Consider the following 9,104-nt stretch of genomic DNA (forward strand, 5'->3'; position numbering starts at 1 on the left):
AGGGGCTGGAGAGAGACTTACTGTATTTCCCTCGTGTGCATTTTAAATTCTGGGCCAAATATCTACATTACTTACTCAAAAATAAATAAAATTTAAAAGAAAGAAAGAAACCTGGAGGGGACTCGGTACCTGGGGCTACGGAAGGAGGGATATCAGGGAGGGAGGAGCGTGATCAGGGAGACCTTCTTCAGGCATCAAGCTTTATCACTGCTGTGTGACCTTGGGGTAGCTACTTAACCTCTTTGTGTCTTTGTTTCTCAGGTCCTCCCTCAGGACTGTGAGGGTAACAGGCCAGGTCAGTAGTGCCTGGCACAGACTGGAAGCATTCCCCTGCATGGGATGGTAGCCTGCGGAGGGTTTGAGCTGAGGAGTGACTTCCTCTGTGACAACAGGGCCCCTCTGGCCGCTGTGTGAAGAGAAGTGGGGGTAGGGACAAGAAGGAACCCGGAGGTGGGGAGCCAGGTGAGAGGCCGGTGCCCGGGCGCGGGCATGAAGGTGCCGATCGGATTCGAAGCAGGACCAGCTGGGGTCTCTGACAGGTCAGAACAGGGCTGTGAGGGGAAGAGGAACTCTGGGGTTTTCAGGCAATTGGTGCTGCCATTGTCCGAGCTGGGGAAGCCTGCAAGAGGGGCAGGTGTGCAGCATGGGGGGGTGGGATGCCTGCCCCACGTCCACGGAGAGATACGAGTGGGAAGCGAGGTGTCTAGGTCTGGGGTTTGCGGGGAAAGTCGGGAGTGGAGGTGGACATTTGGGAGTTTTTACCACTTCAGGGGCCTGGAAGCCCTCTGTGGGGTGAGCTCACATAGACGAGGGCCGGTGGAGAGGATCCCCCTCAGGCCCTGAGCCCTCAGGTCCACCAACCTTAGAGGCAGGGAGAGGAGGGCGGGGAGAAGGGATGAATGAGTTCAATGAGCATTTAATTGAGAACATACTCTGTTCCGGGCACCGCAGACTGCCGGGATGGGGGGTGGAAGGCCCAGGCCCTGGGCTGGGGAGCTTCTGGGCCGAACAGAGACCCAGGAACAAACACATGAAGGGCCTAGTTTGGGGGCCCGAGCAGTAATGAGGAGCCAAGCCTGACTCGGTGTCAAGAGAGGTTCCCCAGAAGCGGGACCCATCTCAAATAACAGTCACGTGTTGGGCCCTGGTTTCAGCTCAGGTCGTGATCTCAGGGTCGTGAGATTGAGCCTTGCCTCAGGCTCTGAGTTCAGTGCTCAGGGCGGAGTCTACTTTCGATTCTCTCCTCTCTAAAATAAATACAATCTTTTTTTCAAAAGATTGTATTTATTTATTTGACAGACAGAGATCACAAGTAGGCAGAGAGAGAGAGGAAAGCAGGCTACCCGCTGAGCAGAGAGCCCGATGTGGGGCTCGATCCCAGGACCCTGGAATCATGACCTGAGCTGAAAGCAGAGGCTTTAACCCACTGAGCCAACCAGGTGCCCAATAAATAAATCTTTTTTTTTTTTTTTAAGATTTTATTTATTTATTTGTCCAGGGGGAGTGGCAGGCAGAGAGAGAAGCAGGCTCTACTCTGAGCAAGGAGCCCGACATGGGATTCAATCCCTGGACCCGGGAATCATGACCTGAGTGGAAGGTAGATGCTTAACCAACTGAGTCACCCAGGCATCCCTAAATTAAAAAAAAAAAAATCAAGTGTTGGAAAGGGAGGAAGAGTGTTCCAGAAGAATCCACAAGAGTGGTGTGGACTGAGAACTGCAGATGTTAGATGGGGTCCATGTGGGGGTCAGGGGACCCTGATCGGTGGTGTCCAGAGCCTCGTACTGTGTTTGATCCTGAGGGTGTGGGCACCACGGTGCCCAATGGCAGCGGGGTTTGGGAGGAGAGGGAGGGGATGGGGGTGGGAAGCAATCCCACCCACCATCTGTTTCATATAATCTGCAATTATAGGAATGGTTTTCACCTTTTAAAATGGTTGGGGAAGAGGGGCGCCTGGGTGGCTCAGTGGGTTAAGCCGCTGCCTTCGGCTCTGGTCATGATCTCAGGGTCCTGGGGTCGAGTCCCACATCGGGCTCTTTGCTCGGCAGGGAGCCTGCTTCCCTCTCTCCCTCTCTGCCTGCCTCTTTGTCTACTTGTGATCTCTCTCTGTCAAATAAATAAATAAAATCTTAAAAATAAATAAATAAATAAAATGGTTGGGGAAGAAAAAAAAAAAGAAAGGCAGAATAATAGTTCATGACACTTGAAGACGATAGGAAGTTCAGATCTCATTTCCACAAATAAAGTGTCGTTCACAAGAGGCATGCTTGTTCCTTCCGCTGAGTGAGGCTCCTAGGGCTCGCGGGGCAAACTCAAACTTTACAGGAAAATTGTCGGGCTTTGTGATCCCGTGTTTCAGAGAGACACAGCAGTGATCAAGACAGAAATTGGGGCTCCAGGCTGCGGGGGGCGGTGGCTGTCCTGCCCCAGAAGTTGCCTCTGAGTCCAGAGACCATTTGGAAAGCGATCCCCTCCTGCTTCTAGGATTTCTCCAGCTCCTCCCCTCCCTCCCCCCAGCAGAGTCAGCAAGTGACCTCTGAGACCAGCCCTGCCCTGAGAGGCTCCCTCCCAAATCCTCTGGGGGAGGTGCTGTGGGCCCTGTGGGCCGCTGGGAACATTCCCTCCGGCCTGGTGTTTATGATGTCATCTGTGCTCCAGGCAGGGAGGGGACCACGTCACCAGTGTGGCCTTCTCAGCAGCACGTTCCCTCACTGGTAGAATGAGGTCTCCCTTCACCTAGAATCAGGTTTCATTGTTTTGTTTTTCCCTTCGGGAACAAACTGTTCATTCAAGGGCAGATGGAAAACGCTGTTTTCAGCAGCAGGAGGCCTGCCTCCTGGAGCTCCGTGGCAGGGACCCACCCACGAGGCTCCGGCTCCGGCTCCGGGAGTTCTCCTCTGAGGGCTTGAGGACAGAGACAGAACCAGAACTCTCCGGCCTGGGAGCCACCCGCCCCCCCCCCCCCCAGCTCCTTGACCCCGGAGTGGGCTGGAGGAGCAGGGTGCCCTGAGATGCAAAGATGTGTCTGTGCCTGGCAGCTCGGTCCCTGAGGACCCAGCAGCTGGTGTGAACTCGTCCAGAAAGACACCCCCATCAACAGAAGCAGCCTTCATAGGCGCCAGGAGCAGGGACCTGAGCCAGACCGATGTTGGTGTCTACCCCTTTGCAGCTGTGTGACCTTTGGCCATTTGCTCAACCTCTCTGTGCCCTGCTTCCCCAGCTTCTGTAAAGTGTGGTAATCCTAGTCCTACGTAAAGCTGTTAAGATAATTAAATGATTTAGCATTTGTTCTTAGAATAATGCTTGGCTTGGAATGTTCTGGAAGGCCTTGTTACATAAACTAAATGAAGGAGGGGACTCTCAAAGGGATTCCAGCTCTCTCGTTCTCTCTCAGATCCCAGAGCACTTTACCCATGAGCTCTCCTGACCCTTAGCTGTTCTTCATTTATTGTGATTGGCTCCAGGGTGGGCATTACCTAGCCCAGAGCCTGGCTCATACGGGTGAATGTCGGTGGAAAAACAAATGAATGAAACACCACCCTTCTCCCCAAATTAACAGACTATTCCTGAAAAAAAGGCATCCCTGAGAAGCAATCTTCCACAATAATCTCCCCAAAACTTTCAGAGCTGGGTCTGGCTGGGTGATCTCCTGCCAGGGGCGGTGGAAGGGGGGTGCCTGGGTTGGGCTGGGGACGAGCAGGGGTGCTGAGCGGCACCCAGGGGAACACGTGGCAGGATGGGAGGTGCGGGGGGCCCAGGAACCGAGGCAGCTGGAGGGTGAGCAGTTTCCCGGAGGACGTGGCTTCTGGCCAGCCCGGCCCATCCTGCTGACCCCCGGAGAGAAGCCAGGCCCCGTAGACGTTCAGTCAGTGGTGGGTTCCCTCGGTACGGCCTGGGATCCGTTTTTGATGAAGTCCTTGCGTCACCAGGGGCCGGGTGTGCAGCCAATCCTGGGAGGTTAAACCTGCAAACTGGCTCAGAAATCCGGGAGCTCCTGGAGGCAGGAAGTGTCCAGAGAGATGACTTCTGCTCCCTGAAGAGTCAATGGAGGGACTGGCAGAGGAAGGAGATTGTCCAGGGAGCCATAACTCATCTCGCCTACAGCTCAGGTCAAGGCATCTGTGAATAATCTTCGCCCTCTGGCTCGGGCGCCCTCCGGACAGCCGGTTCCCGAAGCACCCTGAGTCATCCGGCTCAGCCGCATCCCAGCTGTTCACACCTTCATTGGCATCCAGAGGGGATGGTCCCTTCTGGGAGCCTCAGAAATAAAGAATGTGCTGGGGAGACTCCTTGTCCCACTGCCTTCTGAGCTCCTCTCTGCTCATGGAGGCCCAGACACTGAATCAAGGTTTGGGGAGCCAGCTAGCAGGAGGTGGGCAGAGGCCTGACATCACTGCTTGGCGGGTCTGCATATCAGAGCCACCTCAGGGAGGAAGGGAGGGGGGACAGCCGATGGAGGACTTTCCCGTCAGCCTTCGGGGTCTCATATTTAAAACCATGCATGTGGCCACAATCAGAAGCATTAGATATAGGTTTTGGGTCATGACTAAAGGCCTGATCGGATAATTTGGGCTGGGGGGAGACCTCTGGACGCCCCACCATCAGCAGTGGGGTCCAAGGCTTCCCTGTGAGCCACCGCCCATCTCTCCTCATCCCTGCACAGGGGGGTTTGGGGCGGGCATGGCCCCGGGGCCCAATCGCAGCCAAGGCAAAAAGACCAACTTCTGAAATACTGAAAGTTGTACCCTCGAGTCCAGGACAGAACAGAGCAGACGCTCGCCCGGATGAGGGCTGCTGGGGTACATGGAAACGATCTCTGGGAGAAACTTGGAAAAGAAACTCTCTTTCCAAGTGGTCTTCCATGACGGCCTTGGGTTCATTCATGTGTAGAGGCCTTGCTATGGCCCGAGCATTGTGCTGGGCACCAGCGAACCAGACCCAGATGTGGCTTTGAAAATCCCCCCACCTTTGGCTGTGCTGGGGGGTGGGAGAACACAGGGTTGGGTCATTAAAAACAACTCACATTCAGGTGCTGTGACTGAGCCACACTAGGGGCTGCGGGGAGGCTGGGATGCAGCTTCCAGCTGGAGGAGAGGTGGGGCGCTTAGTCAGGGGAGGCTTTCTGGAGGAGATCATGCCTGAACTGATAAAGGATGAGTAAGCATTCGGGGGTCGGGCTGGGGTGATGAGAGTATTCTGGGCAGAGGAGACAGAGGAAGGCAGGAAAAAGCATTGTGTGTGTGCGTGTGTGCGCAGGTGTGCGTGTGTGTGTGTGTGTGTGGCTGGCATATTAAATGAGAGCTGAACTACGCAAGGATGAAGAGGGAGGGGGGCAAGGGCCCAATCAGAAAGGCTGCTTTCTCCCTGCTAAGGAACTGTATTTTGTTCCACAAGGGATGGGGAGATGCAAAGACAGGAGAGGGAACTAGAGTCACCTCTGCCCCGTGTATTCGGTTGTGTGTTACGGAAACCCAGTTTCAGATACCTTGAGCACGAATGGTGGAGATCAGCTTTCAAAAGTGCCATGTCCCAGGACAGGTCTGCCTTCAGGAAGAGCTGGATCCAGGGGCTCAGACCATGTTGGCAGGAGCTCCACCTTTGTTTCTGCTTTCCTTTGTGGGCTCTGTTCTCAGGTAGGCACTGCCTGCCTAGTGGCAAAGGCAGATGCCAGCTGTTCCAGTCTCCCGTCCTGCCAACTGAGCCTGCCCCAGTGTGTGTCCCGTGGCGGCTTTCAGCAGCTGGGATTGAGTCCCTGGGACCATTCCTGAACCAGTCATGGTGTCCAGTTTGCAAAGCTTGGGTCTCTTGCCACCTTCAAGAAGTGAGGCGGGGGCAGGCAGCCCCATGGATTGAGGGGCGTGGGGTGGGATGACTTCCCTAAAGTAAAATGTAGGTGCTCTGATCAGGAGAAGGGAATTGGGGAGTGGGGCAGGTGAACGTGGTAGATGTCCCGTCACATACGGTATGGTTCCATTTGTAGGAAGTGTCCAGAAGAGGGATGTCCACAGAGACAGGATGAAGATGGGTGGATGCCAGGGGCAGGGCAGAAGGCAGGAAGAAGCAGGGGGTTTCCTTTTAGGGGGAAGCAATGTTCGGGAGGTAACTAGAATTGGTGGGGTTTCAACAGTGTGAATAAACCCTTTGTTAAGGGCCACTGAACTGTTCTGGTGGTTAATTTTATGTTAAGTGAATCTCTCCTTAGTAAAAAAAAAAAAAGAAAAGAAAAAAACACAGGCATCCTGGGGTGCTCCGACATTCCATAAGGCCCGCTGGCCCAGGGGAGACTCCATTCCCTCCTGCCGTTTCCCTTCTGCAACCTCAGAGGGTTTGGGGCCTGCAGTGGATCTCACGGCAGAGGCAGTTCTAGGCCTGGTTGCCCGCCGGGCCACCGCCCACCGCAGGGGGCGTGGGAACTGGGTGGCTGGTCCAAGGCTGAGCTCATGTACTTTCACGAGACCTGGTCAAGCAAGCTCCAGTGAGTCGCCAAGGACGTCTTGTTCACCAGCTGTACCTGTTTTCCTGGTGGCTCTGGACGGTGGGAGGAAGCAGTGCTGCGCGAGGCGGGGGAGGGGGCAAGGCTGGGGCCCCCACGGGCAGGCAGATGGAGCGCTGGTTTCCATCATCACTTGGCACTGAGGGTGCATGTGGGATGCCAGGAGGAGAGAGGGCTAGTCCTGGGGAAGAGCTATTTGAGCTGGACTCTAAAGGGGAAAGAGGGTTTGGGCTTACTCTCTGGGCCTTTCCAAATCCTCCCTGTTGGGGTTTGGGCAGAGCCCAGAGCTGCCTTGGGGCTCTCCCAGAATGAGCCTGCATTGGCTCCTTCAGGAATGGGGGTTTGAATCCAACCCCCCCCCCTTGGGTTGCTGAGGAGAAGGACTTCTGGTCCTTGCAGGCCTGGCACGGGGCTCATTGGGCACGGACGAGGGGACCGGTCCCTTCGGCTGAGCTGTACGCTCTGCTCGTACCTTGAGCTGGAAATGGGCCGATGTCCAGTCGGGGGTCTGGTCTCAATGGATGCTTCAGGGATTCAAGACATGGTCTTGGTCTGTCCTCGCCTGCACGGAGTCATGTGGGGCTCGAGGGCTTCGTTTCTAGTACGGATTGTGGCTCGCTCCTCCACACCAGCCAACTGGGTCAGAACTGGCCAGTAATTTTCCAGACCCCTTTTGGGGATTCGTCACAATGGAAGCTGGAGATTGATTGGAGTATGGGACCATGTTTTGCTCGTAGAAGCTGAGATTTCCCACCCGGTTGCCCCTCCTGCTCCCATGTGCAGCGTGGGGCATTCTGGCAGATGCTGGGCTCTGGCACAGATAAGACAGTGGGTTGTGTGTGGGACCACGTGGGGGGGTCTGAATCCTGACTCCACCATTTACCAGCAGAAGGACTCAGGAATAACCTCTTCACTCTGCTGGTACTGTGTGTTCGTCTGTAAAAAGGGGATCCCCCAGTTCACATCTACCTAGACCCTCAGCATGTGACCTTATTTGGAAAGGGGTCTTCGTAATTAAAGATCTCCTGTGACATCACCCCAGATTTAAGTGACTGGTGTCCTAAGTCTGATGACTGGTGTCCTTCTAAGAAGGGGAGAGGACACACAGAGAGCCATGCACAGAGGGGAGAAGGCCATCTGAAGACAAAGCAGAGAGCAGACGGTGTGGCCAAAGGCCACGGAATGCCTGGTGCTACCGGGAGATGGAGGAAGCTGGGAAGAATTCTCCCTGGGAGCCTCTGGTGGGAACGTGGGCCTGTTGACACCTCGCTTTCTGACTTGGGGCCTCCTGAACTGAGGGAACAAATTTGTATTGTTTTAAGCACCCAGTTTGGAGTAATTTGTCATGGGCACGATCCTGTGAAACAAAATATCCCCTCAAAGGCCCGTCACCGCTGAAAGCGTTTGACACACACGGGACATAGTAGGTGTTCAGCAAATGCCCACAATTGTCACTGTGGTGTCTGCGGCCCTGCAGAGGACCGGCATGCCAGAAGGAGCGCCGTCCGGGTCCCGGGGTGCACTGTCTCGCCCCATGCCCTGCTGGCTGCCCAAGGCTGGAGCCCCAGGAGGGCTGAGCTGGAGGGAGAGAGAGCAAGGAGGCCTCTGGGAAGGGCGGCCGCTGGCTGAGGGTTGAGGTCTGCAGGAGGAATGCTCACTGCCGTGAATCATGCCTTGCAGGCCGGTTGCTGCCTGCTGACACATCACGCCCCAGAGGGAGGACAGCAGTGACCTCATGCTGGTTGTCCCACACTCAGGTCTCCTCCCAGCACCGCCCAGCCCTCAACGCTGCCCAGAGGGAGCTGTCCCCACCCCACCCCTGCCCAAGTGTGCATGCGCTCTCCTCCCCTGCGCACACAGCAGGACAAGCAGACCTTCGGGGCCAAGACCGGTGGAGGTTTATTATTTGGATGCATTTGGAATGGGCAAGGCGAGCAGTTTCCACTTCCCCGAGGGCAGCCGGATCGGAAACCCTGGAGTATGCGCTGCACATCTGCGATGGCTGCCTCCGGAGAGCCGGCCGGGACGAGCGTCGAGGGGCTGTGTTCCCGGGGCTGGCGTCCCGTTCTCTCCCGCCTCTGTCTGTAAGGATGGGGAAACTGAGGCCCAGAGGAGCCCAGGACTTGCTATACGCCTCCTAATCGGAGACCTTCTTGGTGAGAGCAAGGATTGGCATTAAGGATTTATCTTGGGCAAAGCTCTGTTCTTCCTGGACGGGCGTCCTCGTCTGCTTGGCCGCTGCTGTGAATCTCGAACACCCCGCTCCTGGTGCCTGGGTGTACCAGCTAGAAACCACTCAGCCTTCCTTGCCCCCTCGCCTTCAGAAAGCAAGCGCGGCGACTAACAGCAGTGACGTTAGCTCTACGAACTGCCTCGGGGAGCACCCCACCTTCCAGGATGGAGAAAGTTTTCCCTAGGCCTGGGGTTCCGGTTCTTGGCCACTTTGTTGCCAGACCACCGTGAGCAAGAATTTTAGGAGAGTCTCTTGGGACAGGCCATCCAGCATGGAAGAGGGGTCCCTAGCATCCGGGGCACACGCAGCCCCTAACCTATGTTGCATCCCCGCTGGAGAGAGCTATAGGCTTGAGTGAGCTTGGCCAGTCGGGTGCAC

This window comes from Lutra lutra, chromosome 4 (assembly GCF_902655055.1).
Source record: "Lutra lutra chromosome 4, mLutLut1.2, whole genome shotgun sequence".
NCBI classification, from domain to species: Eukaryota; Metazoa; Chordata; class Mammalia; order Carnivora; family Mustelidae; genus Lutra; species Lutra lutra.